The sequence below is a fragment of the Chenopodium quinoa genome, unplaced genomic scaffold (assembly GCF_001683475.1).
Source record: "Chenopodium quinoa cultivar QQ74 unplaced genomic scaffold, ASM168347v1, whole genome shotgun sequence".
Taxonomy (NCBI): Eukaryota; Viridiplantae; Streptophyta; class Magnoliopsida; order Caryophyllales; family Amaranthaceae; genus Chenopodium; species Chenopodium quinoa.
Genome location: NW_018742541.1, coordinates 390,921 through 405,500, shown reverse-complemented (window position 1 = coordinate 405,500; position 14,580 = coordinate 390,921). Strand labels below are relative to the sequence as shown.

At 35.6% G+C, this 14,580-nt stretch overlaps 1 protein-coding gene across 1 annotated transcript in view; it reads right to left on the bottom strand.

Moving 5' to 3' along the window:
• LOC110720102 (sesquiterpene synthase-like) overlaps nucleotides 1–14,580 on the bottom strand; it is a 40,929-nt gene that overhangs the window by 16,834 nt on the left and 9,515 nt on the right. The window lies entirely within an intron of this gene.

The following is a 14,580-nucleotide window of genomic DNA, read 5'->3' as shown; positions in this document are numbered from 1 at the left end:
AAAAAACGGAGGTAAGTATGAGATTTAATCTGTTAATTATCTCTATTTATCAATAAGAAAATTTGCAAATTGCAGCCATTTAAAGTTAAAATTTTGCAAAATTGCAGCCTTTTAAAAAAAAATTGCAAATTACAGCCCAAAAGTTGTTATAAATTGTAAATTGCAACCTAATTTAATTTTTCATCGGTTTGCGTGTTGAAAATTATTTGATTAAATTTTTAATAGGCATTTTAGCCCTAATAGTTCCAAATTGAGCTCCGAATTAGCATAAAATTATCCCTCAAATCCCATAATTTTTTATTAAAAAAACTCCCTCGAAAGATAAGGTTTTTGCTCCCTTGCGAGAAAGGATTGTACTCTGTCACGAACGACTGTGCTCCGGTATCATGGCGGAGGATTTAGCAAAGATGTACTCCTCTTTGAAAATAGAGGAGGAGGAAGGAAGTGCGATTGACTTAGGCAATATAGAAAGTTCGAAATCGGATGAAAACCTAGAACTGCTTTTGGTAGGGCGCCTGTGTACATCTAGGCCTTACAATATAGAAGCGTTTAAGCGCACGATGCTGAAGGCGTGGGCGCAAACGGAAGGGATGGTTGTACGGGTCTTGAGCCCTAACTTGTATGGTTTTCAATTTTTTCATTGGCGAGATAAGGAGAAAATTTTGAAAGGAAGACCATGGTGTTGGGATAATCATCTCCTTGTTTTGAATGAAGTTAAAGGGGATGAGCAGCCTGATCAAGTAATTCTCACCCATTCTCCTTTCTGGGTAAGAATTTGCAAGCTACCTTTTAACTTTCGATCGAATGAGCATGTGGAAGCCCTCGTCGGGGGATTAGGGGAGGTAATTGAGATAGAAGATGATGCCCTTGGGTTGGATCGATACAGGAGAGTTCGAATTCTGATGGATATTACCAAACCCTTGCGACATTTCCAACGAATCAAAGGCAGGGGAGGGAATGAATTCAAGGTGGAATTCAAATACGATAGGCTACCTTATTTCTGTTTTGCGTGTGGAGTGATTGGTCACTCCGAGAAGGACTACCTTGTTCTGACAGAGGAGGAGAAGGAAAAAAGATTAGGGTGGGGTTTATTCCTCCGAGCCTCACCTAGGAAGGGGCATGCTAAAGAGAGGGAGGAGCTGTCTCTGATTACGAAAGGCAAGCGTCAATTTTTTGTGACTAAGGAGGGGGACAAGCAGCAACTAGATAGACTCGAACCAGAGCAAGGACTGATCAATTGTGCTGACCAAGAACCAAATTTGAACACTAATATCATGAAGAAAGCAGGGGAAGGTAGTGTAGTGCCAGAGGTGCCAGAAGAGTGTGCTTTAATCAAGAGCTCTGGAGTGAATGAGGCTAGTGTCTTCCAATTCGTTGCTGGTAAGAACTCCCCTAAGAAATTACCAGGGGCGAAGACATGGAAGAGATTTGACAGAAAATTGGTGACAGATGATGGTGCTGAGTCTGCTTCTATGAACCGCAAAAGAGATGCTAGTGTTTTAGGAGAGGAGTTAATTGATAAGGGAGTTGAAGGTGAGGGAAAGAAGTTAAAAATGAAGGCTCTCGAGTATGTTGATGAAGATATGGCGGAGGTTGGCTTGAATCAACCTCGTCAAGCCCAATGAGTCTCTTATGTTGGAACTGTCGGGGTATGGGCAATCCTTGGACGGTTCGAAGACTCCGTAAGTGGAGTTCTATTTATGCCCCTGACTTGGGTTTTGTCTCAGAAACCATGATCAGTAAAGTGGAGGCAGAAGGTGTTAAAAATAATATAGGCTTCTCAAATTCTTTTGGTGTGTCGAGCCATGGGAAGTCTGGTGGTTTGTGTCTGTTTTGGAGCGAGGATAAAATCAATTTTGCCCTTGTTTCCTTTTCCCGCAATCACATTTATGGAGATGTGGTTCGTGATGGTGTTATATGGAGGTTTGTAGGAGTGTATGGATGGCTGGATTCTTCGCATAAGCACTGCACATGGCGTCTCATTCAATATTTGTGTGAAGGCATTAATTTGCCTATTATTTTCGGAGGCGATTTTAATGAAATTCTCTCCCTTAGTGAGGAGGAGGGGGGTTCGGATCGTGATCGAAGGGAAATGCCAAATTTCAGAGAAGTTCTTAATAATTGTGAACTCAGAGACCTTGATTTTCAAGGTCAATGGTGGACTTGGGAGAAGGGGTTGACTGAAGCTACCAAAATTCGTGAAAGACTGGATAGGTTTTTGGCTTCTCGTTCTTGGTTTCGATTGTATCCGAATGTTTATGTTGAACACCTCTTGAGATACCGTTCTGACCACACCCCCATCATAACCCGTTTTGAGCAACAAAATAGACAGAAGAATAAAAAGCACAAAAAGAGGTTCAAGTTTGAGTCTGCGTGGCTGCTAGATGAGACTTGTGAAGCTACGGTTCGAGAGGCTTGGTGTGAGACTGGCGGGGTGAGTGTTATGGAAAAAATTATGGCAGTGGGCAGAAAGCTCCTAGACTGGAGTATGGTGAAATTTGATGACCTCGGTAAGCAGATTGAATTGAAGGAAGAGGCTCTCAAGAATGCGCAGCACAAACCTGTAACAACCGCAAGCTGTGATGAGTGTTCGAGGCTAGAGAAGGAGCTCGACGATTTACATGACAAGTACGAAGCTCATTGGTATATGAGGTCGAGAGTATCTGAAGTTCGAGATGGAGATAGAAACACCAGCTATTTCCATCATAAAGCTTCACAGAGGAAGAAGAAGAACAGAATAAAAGGGCTCTATAATTCGGAGGGGGTTTGGCAGGAAGATGAGAAGCGTGTAGAGGGCATTGTTTCTGATTATTTTACAAAAATTTTCGAGGCAGACACTCCTACTGATGAAGAGTTGAACGAGGTTCTGAAACACGTGAAAAGTTTTATTTCGCCGGAGCAAAATTCGAACTTAATGCAGCCTTATACAAAGTATGAAATCTATTCAGCTCTTCAACAAATGCACCCCTGTAAGGCCCCAGGCCTGGACGGTATGCATGCTATTTTTTATCAAAAATTTTGGCATATTGTTGGGGATGGTGTGACAATTTTTGTTAGTGTTGTTCTTCATGGTTCTGTTGCTTTAGAGCATGTTAATGCCACTAATATTGCTTTAATTCCTAAAGTTGATTCTCCAAGTGTGACCTCCGAATTTAGACCTATTAGCCTCTGTAATGTACTCTATAAACTTGTTTCCAAAGTGCTTATTATGAGACTTAAGTTGATTTTGCCTAGTGTGGTCTCGGAAAATCAAAGCGCTTTTGTTCCGGGAAGACTCATTACAGATAATGCCCTCATAGCCTTGGAGTTGTTTCACACAATGAAGAAAAGGAGTAAGGGGAAGCGGGGTACGATTGCTCTTAAACTTGACATGAGTAAGGCGTATGACAGAGTTGAATGGGGATTTTTGAGGAAATTACTGCTTACTATGGGATTTGATGGCAGATGGGTTAACCTTATCATGCAATGTGTATCTACTGTGAAGTACTCTTTCATAATTAATGGAAGGGTGTGTGGTGATGTGGTCCCTTCCCGGGGACTCCGTCAAGGAGACCCCCTCTCTCCTTACCTCTTTATTCTGGTGGCAGATGCTTTATCTCTTATGTTGCAGAGTAAGGTTCAGGGAGGTGCTCTTCATGGTGCCAGAGCTAGTCGCAGGGGTCCTATAGTTTCCCATCTTCTTTTTTCAGATGATAGTCTTCTGTTTGCTAGAGCCAACTGACAGGAATGCGAAATTATCGTTGACATTCTCAACCAGTATGAAGTAGCATCCGGGCAGAAAATTAATTATGAAAAGTCGGAGGTTTCTTTCAGTAAAGGAGTTAGACGAGCAAAAGGATGAGATTATGGGAGTTCTGAACATGCGACAGGTTGATAGACATGGTAAATACTTGGGAATCCCTACTGTGGTAGGCTGATCAAAAAAGGCAATTTTTGGGGCTCTTCTAGATAGAATATGGAAGAAGTTGCAAGGGTGGAAGGAAAAACTTCTTTCTCGGGATGGGAAGGAAATTCTCCTAAAATCCGTCATCCAAGCCATCCCGACCTATTTGATGGGGGTTTACAAATTCCCAGGCTCGGTAATTGATAAAATTGCAAGTGCCATGGCAAGATTCTTTTTGGGTCAAAAAGGAATGCAACGCAAGATTCATTGGAGGAGTTGGTCCTCTCTTTGTACTCCTAAATGCTTTTGTGGCATGGGATTTAAGGACCTCCGTGTTTTTTAATGATGCGCTTCTTGGAAGACAGGCTTGGCGACTTGTGCATAACGAAGAGTCCTTACTTAGCAAAGTCATGAAGGCAAAGTACTACCCGAATTGCTCGTTTCTCGATGCGGCTCTTGGTCAAGGGGGAAGCTATTCTTGGAAAAGTGGGAGGATTGGGACGGGTTCCAATGTTAATATATGGAAGGATGCGTGGGTTGCGGATGAACATGACAGTGGTGTTACTTCGAGTGATAATGGTGAATTTTCCCAGGTTAGTGAGCTTATTAACTTTGAGACTATGGAATGGAATGTGGATTTGATCTCTGCGCACTTTAATGAAAGAGATAAAAAAATGCATCTTAGCCATTCCTTTGAGTTTGAGAAAACCCAAGGATATTTTGACTTGGGCTTTTTCGAACAATGGGTTGTATTCTGCAAAATCTGCTTACATGCTTGGGAAGGGCTGTGATTTTGATGATTTTCATCAAGTTTGGTTGTACATTTGGAGCTTGGAGGTGTCTCCCAAAGTTCGTCATTTCCTTTGGCGTTTCTGTACGGGTTCACTGCCCTCCAAGGATTTGCTTCTTCATCGCCCTTATTGACAATGCAATATGCCCTTGGTGTGGGGTGGAAGAGGAGTCCAGTGTACATGCTTTGTTCACTTGTGTTCGAGTGCAGGAAATTTGGGAGGATAGTGGTTGCTTGCCTTTAATTGATGCAGATTTAAAGAATTATCCTTGTGAATTTCTTGTAAATTGGAAAAAGGGGAGTGCCAAATTGCAGCAGCGTGCTGCCTTCCTTGCGTGGTGCATTTGGGGGGAGAGAAATCAAAAGGTTTTCAATGATAAAACTACTCCCACTACTAAAAAATAAGGTTTTTGCGACCGCCTCTAACGGTCACAAAAAATAGCAAAAACGGTCGTAAAGGGGTGGTCGTTATTTACTTGGTCGCAAAAAAAAATTATTACGACTGTTTGACGGTCGTAGATTTATTGCGACCGTTTTTATTAATTTCAACGACCGTAGAGAAACGGTCGTAAATATAAACAATTGCGACTGGTAAAAGAAGCGGTCGCAATTTTGGAAATTAGCGACCGCTTTTGGCCGACGCTAAAAGTAAAAAAAAAACAAAAAAAAAATCGCCTTCACCACTGCTCTTCAAAACTACGCCCCCCACCACCCAAGCCAACTCCACCCACTGCCCCTTCCCAGCCAACCACCTTTACCAACCACACTGTACACCTTGAAAACACCACGCAGCCACCATGAAAACCCCAACCAACCACCACGAAAACCCCAGCCACCACATATATTAAAATCAAACAAAATTAACGAAATTGATATTAACGAAAATAAAACCCAAAAATAACAATAATAACAAAAACAAGCAAAAATCAACCAAAACACAGATAAAATCAAACCAAAAAAAACAAATTGAAATTAAACAAAATCAAACATTAACCCAAAAAGAACGAAAAATTCAAACATAAAATTAAACAAAATTAACCACATTGAAATTAACGAAAATGAAACCCAAAAAGAACAAAAAACAAACAAACCAGCAAAACTCAACCCAAACACGGATAAAATCAAACCCAAAAAAAAAAACAAAAAAATCCAAACAAAAATTCAAATGAAAATTAAAAAAAAAAAAAAAAAAGACAAAATTCGAATGGATAAAACTCCAGATCTGGTTCATTAATATTTTTTCCTCTAATGGTTCATATGGTCGAATTCGACCACAAAAACTCCAGATCTGGAATTTTTATGGTCGAATTTGACCATTAACACCATAATTCGTTTGTTGCTCGTTGAATTTATCAAAACTTGTTTATTGCTCAGTTAAGAATCACCAAAGAAGATTAATTAAGGCAGCTAGCACTGGTATAAAAGAGAAGGGAGGTAAGAGAAGAAGAGGATAAAGGAAAAGGAGAAGAGGAAAGAGATCGGGGATAAGAGGAAACAAAAGGAGAAGGGGAAACTGATTAGGGAAAGAAGAAGAGGAAATAGAGAGAAGGAAGAGGAGAGAGGCGTGAGAAATGAAAAAAATGAGAAAGGGGAAGTGGAGCGGTTGTATGCTTATTAGGGTTAGGGTGTGCTTCTCTCCCCTTTTATATTATCCTTTTAAAAAAAATAGATTTTTTGCGACCGGCATTAGCGGTCGTAATTTTGCGACCGACCCTCAAACGGTCGCAATTGTAGAAATTTGCGAACGACTCTCTCAAACGGTCGCAATTGTAGAAATTTGCGACCGACTCTCAAACGGTCGCAATTGTAGAAATTTGCGACCGACTCTCAAACGGCCGCAATTGTCCAAATTTGCGACCGTTAGTAACGGTAGCAACAACATTATTTTTATTTTGAATTATTTTTTACATGTATTTTATTATAAAAAACTATTTAAATGCCTTTGCGACCGTTTTATAACCCAAAAACGGTCGCAAATCTGCGACCGCTTTCAAAACGGTCGCAAATTTAATATTTTGCGACCGTTTTCATGACAGTCGTAGAAAACGGTCACAAATTGGCCGAATTTTAGAAGTTTCCAAATCCCATCCTTTTGGCTCGTGCTATCAGATTGAGCGATGAATATGGTCTTTATAGCAAGAAAGTGCACGTCAGTTTTGGTATGAAGCGGCCTCGTAGCAGCAAATCATGGAAAGCCCCTCCGGAAGGTGTGATCAAGGTGAACGCTGATGCTTCCCTGGTGGAGGAAGGCTGGGTTGGGCTTGAAGTCGTGGCGCGTGATAGTGTGGGTGGGGTTGTCTTTGCTTCAACTCGAAGAACAAAGGCATGGTGGCCTCCCGAGATAGCCGAAGGCAAAGCCATATGCATGGCTGTTCGTTTAGCCAAGAAGTTTGGGTTCAAGGATGTGATAATTGAGTCTGATTGCCAAGTTCTTATCTATCGTCTGTCAAAAGCTATGGTTTACTTATCTGACCTCGATGGTATCCTAGAGGATATTTTATTTTTAAGTTCCTTTTTTAATTCTTGCTTTAGGGCTCATGTTAAGAGGGATGGAAATAATGTTGCTCATCATCTACCAAAGCTTTTACCTTTCGGTGTTAAACAAACTTGGGTGAATCACTGCCCTGCGGAGATTTCTCCTTATGTACTCTCGGACGCTTTGTCCCTTAATTAATACACCGTTCGGTTTCAAAAAAAATTAGCATAAAATTAACGTAAAATAGTTTTTAAAGCAAAAAATAGTTTTCCACAAATCGATATATTTTTACAACGCAAAATGAGGCACTTACGTTTTTTTTTTTTGCTTATTCAAAAGCTAAATTCGATCCCTTAAAACCTAACATGTCCCCTAAAACCTTAACTGAAAATTTTTTGACACGCAAACCGATGAAAAAGTTGAATAAGGTTGCAAATTACATTTATAAGAACGTTTGGGCTACAATTTGCAATTTTCTTTTTATATGGCTGCAATTGGCAAATTTTCCTTATCAATAAGTAAAAATTATACTCCCCTAAAAAGCTATTCGAATCTTTGACATCATGCATGCATATCCTACTAATGCATAATCGTCGATGTTAATAATATAATATCGATATTAATTAATTCATCAATCTACTCATGAGTAGGATTTTTATTAATAATTAGAGACATCACATTATCCTTTTTAATTTAGGATATTTTGTGGTAGGATACCATTAGTTTAGGCAAGAATAAAAGCAATTAATATTATAAAAACACACTCTGTTTGTGAAAACAACAGTGTAAATTTTATAGCTAAATTAGTATAATCATCTCAAAAAAATTTCAATATGCTATCTACGAATTAATGATCAGCTAATAATTACATCTGTAAAATTACATCTGCAGATGCATAATTATCCTCGATGTTAACAAGGTAATATCTATACTAATTCATCAATCTACTCATGAATAAATGATCACTTAACAATTTATTTATTAGTAAAATATGAAAACATATCACCATTAGTAGTTGTAAAAATAACAGATTTATAAGGTTTTTTTTTTTTTTTTTTTTTACTAAAAGTGATAATTTATTTTATACTTCGCATATTTTAAATTAGCTTATCTCCCGTGCGATGCACGGTTTAGATAAATAAAATTTGCTAATTTTGTTTGTTTTATTGAATTCAAATTGATTGTCCCAAGTAATTAATACTTCAGCGCTTTATATTGTTCTTTTTCACTTGGGCAATTTATCTCACAAAAAAAATTCAAAAGTAGGAAGAAGAATATAAATTGAAAAGAGTAATATTCTTAGTAAGCCTGAATGACAATGATAATAAAACATGGAAATAGGAGTATTAGTTAATTGAGATAAGTACAATAAGTATAACATGGACAATATAAATGATGTAGTATAAAAGGATAAGTAGAAAAACGTACAACTATATCCTTCATATCCCACTTTTATAGGAGATAGTAGTTTAGTGTTGTTGATTTAAATTACTTATTTAATTATGTAAAATGTATGTAAATTATCACCTTATGATTTTTATTTATTTTTGTTTTTTGTGACATGCAATAAACTTTTGGGCGGGAAAATGTTTTATAATAAGTTGACACGTGTATAGTTTTGGAGGAAAGCTGACATCAGCAGTTGTTACTTTAGTATATTTAGACCCTGTTCTTTAGAGCTTCTGGGCAGAGCAGATTAAATTTCAACATAGCAGAGCAGAGCAGATTTCAAGATAGCCGAACAGAGCATAGCCGAGCAGAGCATATTTCAACATTATTATTAATGCTATTATTAATTTTATTATTAATAATGTTGTTGTTGTTGTTGTTGTTATTATTATTATTATTATTATTATTATTATTATTATTATTAATTATTATTATTATTATTATTATTAATTAATAATAATAATTAATAATTAATAATAATAATAATTTTAATAATTATGAATGATAATAATAATAATTATTATAATCATTAATAATTATTAAAATTATTATTATTATTATTAATTATTATTATTAATTGTTAAAATTATTATTATTAATTATTAAAATTATTAATAATTATTATAATTATCCAAAATAATAAATTATTATCATCAATAAAATATTAATTATTATTATTGAATATTAATTATTATTGTTGTTATTATTAATTATTATTTGAAAATTAAGCAGAGCAGAGCCGAGCCGAGCAGAGCAGAGCAGATTTCTTTTGAGCAGAGCAGATTTTATTTGAGTAGAGTAGAGTAGAGCAGCTCTAAAGAACGGGGCCTTATAGAAATTAAAATTTTATCGAAAATAAAACTCTTAAATAACTTTTGATTTTAAAAAACCTATTTGAATTTCGCTAACTTATATTAGAATCATACTAGTGTTTATTTGTCGTCTATATGGCGTGACACGTGGTGAAATTTTGGAACGTCGAGTATCAATATCTTATTTTAATCAACTAGCGTATACCATAGATGAATCTTGTTTTGAAAAACATTTTAAAAAGAATTTTATGATGTAATTATTGAACATTTATAAAGATATTTATTTAAAGATTATTTTGTTTTTATACATATGAAATATAGAAGTGTTTTAAGAATTAAATGTCTAAAAAAAACATATTATCCTAAAATTACTTTTTTTTTGTCATACTAAATAATTTTATTCGAATTTCACTGTAGCATCATACATATTATATTAATGCTTATTTGTGGTTTGTGTAGTACGACACTTGGCAAAAAGTTAGAATGTCAAGTGTCGATATCTCGTGGTCTGGCTACGATACTCGACTATATTTATTAATGATATGATATATAAATTTACATTTTATTTTATCCATATGAAATATGGGAAGTTTTATCGAAAATAAAACTCTGCTTTACAATAACATCTTATCCTAAAATTAATTTTATTTAATTAATCCAAATAAATTTATCCAAATTTTTCTTATGTAGCATCATATACATATATTATATTAAATATTAATGCTTACTTGTATTGTGACACTTGGAAAAAAATTGGAATGCCAAGTGTCGATGTCTCGTGGCCTGGCTGCAGGACTCGTCTTTATTTATTAGTGACTAGTTTTGTACAAGGGCAATGCCCAGATAGTTGATAAAATTTTTGGGAAATTTTTTTTGGCTTAAATGTTAATTACGATCATATAATCCCTTTGACAATGAAGGATATTTAGACATATAATATCATATCACTTATTTATATGATAGTCTAATTTTTGTAGTTCTATTTGTAAATAGAAACCTATGTTATTACTGACTTGAAATATTTTATGTTACAAAATCTATCCAAAATTTACTAGCTTAGCATCATATGTGTCACAATAATACCTATTTGTTGCTTACGTAGCGCGACACTTGACAAAAAATTGTAACGCCAAATGTCGCTATCTCGTGACCTCGCTTCCCGGTCTGGCTTTATTTATTAGTGATACTAGATTAGTCTCGTGTGACGCACGATTTGAAAAAATAATTTATTTTTTTTAATTTTTTGATATCAAAATCAAAAACAAAAAAATCCCACAATAAATCAAATATTAAAAATATTTAGACCTCACAGAAAAATTAAAGGATGAAATGGATAAATAAGGGGAAAAATTATTATTATTACTATTATTATTATTATTATTATTATTATTAGAGAAAATTATATTGTTTAATTTGTCAGAAATTGATACTACATCATTTGCTCCATTTCTCCATGCAGAGGTTTAGGAAAAAATGGAGAATTAATAAAATATGGAGGTAGTGGGGTTGGTGGAAGAATAAAAAATTGTAAAATGCAAAAATAGTTGAGAGAATCAGAGGAGAGAGAATACATGAAATTAATAAAGTAAAATATGATTTATGTTGAATCCACTAATTGAAAAAATTAATTAAATACGGTAAAAGATTTTCAAATAAGGAAATGAAACAAGTAATTAAAAACGGTCAAAAATGCAGATTGAAACAAGTAATTAAAAACGAATGGAGTAATATATATAGAGTAATAATGAACCTAACCAGAATTTTAAGGGGAAAAAATAAAAACTATAAAATGATGACATCAGTCGTAGTTTTGGAGGGAATATTTTTAATGACAACCTGATATATGTCTAATTTTATGCTAGGATCAAAGTTATTAGAATCGGGATTCTACTTTGAATCGGTGAGTGGGGTAGAATCGAATCGGTAAAATCGAATCGTAGAATCGTACGATTCTGCCAAAATGTAAAATTGGGCTTCAAAATGTAATAAATTTTATAGCAGTGAGAATGATAATAATATATATTGTTAATAACATAATATTGACATACAAACATAAATTAGTTTTTAAAGTAATTTCGCACGCGCATAACTCAAACAATACACTATAAACTATAAAGTCGGATTATTGGTACACATTCTTAACCATGAGAGTACACGACAATTGTTGTTAAATTATGAAAAAAATAATGTTGTTGACTCATAAAGTTATTTTCCCTAGACCCATGCATAATAAAAAAAAAATCCAATAAAGATAGAAAACTAAGTATCAAGTTAGTTCATTTAACGAGATAGCTAAAGAATGACAACTACAACAAACTCATGTTATAAAAGTGTTTTTTATATGCCCAAAGTTGAGTGCATGAGACTCATGAATACATTCTTATGCCCATAAAATTTAAATGATTGGATAGAATCTTAAAAGCTATTTAAATTGATGTTTCATAAGCTTTATTATGATTTAATTGAATAATATGTAAGTCATTGACTAAAGTTAAGTTCAACTATGACACTCTTACACTCTTTACTCTATAACATAAAATATATAAATGATATAGGTACGAAACTAATCTTATCAGAAAGTAGACTTCAAGAGATTTCCAATGATATATTATAAGCCTAATTCTGACTTCGAAATAAAAAGTTATGGGTTTCCAAAAATCAGGTTTTTTGCAGGAGTAGAATCGATATAGAATCGTAGAATTGGTACCGATTCCACTGATTCTAACCAATTCTACCGATTCTATGAGCGATTCTACAACATAACGATTCTACCAGCGATTTACATCGTTTAGATGGATTAGGATAGTAGAATCGTACGATTCTACGATCTGAATCGCGATTTTAATAACATTGGCTAGGATTGATGATGTTAGCGATTGCTATTTTAGTATTAACTAGGTTAGATCCCATACCATCCACGGTGATATATAGTTATAAACTAAATTAGCCCCGTGCGATGCACGACATAAAAAATTTCTTTGAAATAAATATATTTTATAAATCTACCTCATATAAGAAAAAAAAATCGAAACATAATCATTAATTGAAATGGTATTTAGATTTAAATAATTTTGAAGATAGTAAAAATTTAACCAAATTATACAATAAAGAGTACTCTTAAACTGGGAGTAATTATATTTGGAAGCCAAATAGTTTTTTATAAATCCATAATAATGTAAAAAAAAAAAAGAAATAACATAATATAATAATTGTTTTAAAAAAAATATATTCCGAATATATAATTTAATAATTTTAGGAAAAATTTAAGTAGGTTAAAAAAATAAGTTAAAAATAAGAATATGATGTCAGCAATTGATCTAGGAGGGAATTTTTTTTACCACAACTTGACATTTGTACGTACAATTTAAATAGGGGATGATGTCAGCGGTTGTTACTTTATTTATATTTATAGATTTATAGACTAGCTTATCTCCCGTGCAATGCACGCTGTAAATAAATATAATTTGCTAATTTTGTTTGTTTTATTGAATTCAAATTGATTGTCCTAAGTAATTACTTTAGGTGCTTTATATTGTTCTTTTTCACTTGGGCAATTTGTCTCACAAAAAAAATTCAAAAGTAGGAAGAAGAATATAAATCGAAAAGAGTAATATAAAGAGTAATATTCTTTTTTTTTTTAAATGGACCCTTAAAGGGGATTAAATAGATAAATCAGCAAAAGCTACATCAAGGATAGTAGACGGGATACCATCCAACCACAAACGTTGCCCAACTTCCCAAGGTTGGAAGTGAGCTAAGTAATGTGCTAACTTATTCCCTTCACTCTTAACAAAAGACCAACCCACACTATCAAAACTATGACATAACAGAGAGATGTCTTCAATGATGAGGCCCAAATCACTCAAGTCAGATGCATTACTCTTCAAAGCCTGAATAACCTGCTGACAATCACTCTCCACTATCACCTCTCTGACCCCCAAATTCATCGCCACTCGTAAGCCCCAAGCCACGGCCTTTGCTTCAGCAATACGCACCTCCCACTTCTCCTTGCCCTGAAAGACACCAGCAGCCAAGACAACCCCCTCCCCATCACGAACAACAGCTCCCAAACCATGCCCCAACTTCCCCAAAAAACCCGCATCCACGTTAACCTTCACACCACTAGACGCAGGCTTCACCCATGTAGCAGGGGCAACAATCACACCAGCACTACCATGTCTTCCTACAGCCCCTTCACGCACGTCTCTAACCTCCCCAACAATCTGCTGAGCATACCGCACCACCTCACTTTCCTCCCTCATCTCACCCTCCATAACATGAGCATTCCTCGCACCCCAAATCGCCCAACAAAGAGTAATCACATTCTCCACCTCAACCTCATCAAGATCATTAAAGCACGCCTCCCACCATTCCACCACATTATACACCCTCAAAGAAGAGACAAAGGAAAAACCCGACTTACCCCACACCTCCTTCGCCAATTTACAATCCTTCAAAGCATGTAAAGTGGTATCAAAATCCTTACAGCACAAAGAGCAATCTGAATCATAGTCCTTGATGCGGGACTGAATTGCACACCGAGTTGGAAGCGCATTTTGACATGCCCTCCAAGCAAACACCTTAATGCGGGGAAGAATATTAAGCTGCCATATTTTTTTTCCAAATTGAACACGCATAAGTCGAAGCCACCTCCTCCTTGCGCCCCTCATCACCAAATAGAGCCCAGTAAGCAGACTTAACATAATAGTCACCCTTTTTTTCCAAATCCCAGCATAAAACATCACTCGGCATACGCGAACTCAGGGGAATACTACAAATTCTATCAACCTCAAAAGGCAGGAAAGTTTGAGACAATAATTCCACCTTCCAACAATGATTCTCAGCATCAATAAAATCACAAACCTTAAGCTCAACATTCGATTCACACGGCGAGTTTGAGTCCCCGAGATCCAAGGGTCCGACCGTACCCCAATACTCTCTCCATCACCAACCCTCCATCGAATCCCTCTCCTAACTACCCATCTTGCTTCTGCAATTCCACGCCACGTGTAGCTTGGATTGTTGCCAATCAAAGCATCCATAAAAGTCGAATTTGGGCAGTAACGTGCCTTTAACACCCTCTCAAGCAGGCTGCCCAGATTTTTAATTAATCTCCACGATTGTTTGCCAAGAAGAGCCCAATTAAACAACTTAAAATCCCGAAATCCAA